Source organism: Octodon degus, unplaced genomic scaffold (assembly GCF_000260255.1).
Source record: "Octodon degus isolate 3935 unplaced genomic scaffold, OctDeg1.0 scaffold00058, whole genome shotgun sequence".
Taxonomy (NCBI): Eukaryota; Metazoa; Chordata; class Mammalia; order Rodentia; family Octodontidae; genus Octodon; species Octodon degus.
In genome coordinates this window covers 5,002,496-5,003,851 of record NW_004524634.1, presented here as the reverse complement: position 1 = coordinate 5,003,851, position 1,356 = coordinate 5,002,496, and the positions used below count along the sequence as shown (strand labels likewise).

Here is a 1,356-nt window from a genome sequence, read left to right as displayed (position 1 = left end):
CCTGTAGTCCTATTGAAGAAAGAGAAAGCTGTGTGAGTAGCTCAGGAACCTGGGCACCTGCCCAAGCACCATGGATATCTTGGTCAGCGTGTGTCCTTCTGCTGCTACCTCAAGGGAGGCAACCCCGCACTACCAGAAGAAGGTGAGAGGCAGCAACATGATATGGGAAAGCTGTTCTTCTCTTTTTTTTCTCCCATATCTAGCTGTGTGACCTTTGACATGTCACTTAATCTCCCTGAGCCTACATATGCTCATCTGCAGTACAGGGAAGAAAAAACACCCTGCTTTGTAGAATTTTTGAGGTTTCAACATAGTAACTTATATGATGTGCCTGTATATAAATTATCCTCTACTCCAACTGCATTATTCTTATTTCTGGTTCTCTGAAGCTCTTCGTACATTGAGATGAAGCATGTGGCAGACAGCACTTCTGTCCATAGCACTTGAGTCTCTACCTACAGGGTCTATCTATAGAAATAATCCTGTATTCTCCAGCAAGAGATTTAGCAAAATCTCATTTGCCCTATTATACATATATAAAATGCTCACAAGATAAAATGTTAGAGTACCAAAATGGCCCAAGGGCTGGCTAAATAGCTCAACAGATTAAAACAACTGCAAGCAGGTACAGGACCTGGGGGTTTGATCCCCAGTTCTGCTGTGCTGGTCCCATCCCCAGGGTGCACTGAAATGGTAACTGAGACTGCACATGGTGGCATGCCTGTGATCCTAGCTCTTGGGAGGCTGTGAACAGGAGGATCGCCTATGAATTGGATCTAGTAGTATGGCCCTGAACTAACTGTAGACACTTCCCTAAAATAAAAAAATGCCCAATTTTCAGATTCCCCAAGACAATTTGGATCTTTAGGCTCACAGTAAGGTGCCTGATTTGCACCCTGTCCTCTTACCTGATACCACTGAGCCAAGAATATACAGAGCAGCTGCAGCCTTCAGCTTCCACTGCACTCTCAGGAGAGACTATAGGGTCTTCATACTTCTGGGCAACAGCTCAGGAATTGATTGGTTCAGGAATGTTTTTTAATCATTAACAGGAAGGTCCAGGTGCAGGAAGGCACCTATCATCTTTGTAATTCACCTTTTGATTCCAGGGGATTATTGATAGAAGCACACAAGATCTGGAACGCTCAAGGGTCCCCACCCTCATGAGAGCTCTGGACCCTCATCTTGCCTCCTTCACACCTCAAAACCTATCATGGGACACACTCAGCCTTGGGCACACTCCACCATGGTAGGAGTTTTGAAACAGCCTCTCACCTGGGCCCTTCTTATCTCTGGGCAGCACCCAGCTCTCCTAGCTCAGTAACAAAGTCTTTCAGAGGTACACCTCTTTTGGCA

At 45.6% G+C, this 1,356-nt stretch overlaps 2 protein-coding genes across 2 annotated transcripts in view; both read right to left on the bottom strand.

The window, feature by feature from the left end:
* The window catches only part of LOC101567226 (probable N-acetyltransferase CML1), a 77,520-nt gene extending 76,557 nt beyond the window's left edge, over positions 1 to 963 (bottom strand). The window contains exon 1 of the mRNA XM_004634167.2: positions 909 to 963. The gene's annotated coding sequence lies outside the window, so the exon portion shown is untranslated. The remainder of the gene's footprint in view (positions 1 to 908) is intronic.
* LOC101566436 (probable N-acetyltransferase CML1) overlaps positions 1 to 1,356 on the bottom strand; it is a 22,879-nt gene that overhangs the window by 889 nt on the left and 20,634 nt on the right. The gene's annotated exons all lie outside the window — the stretch shown is intronic.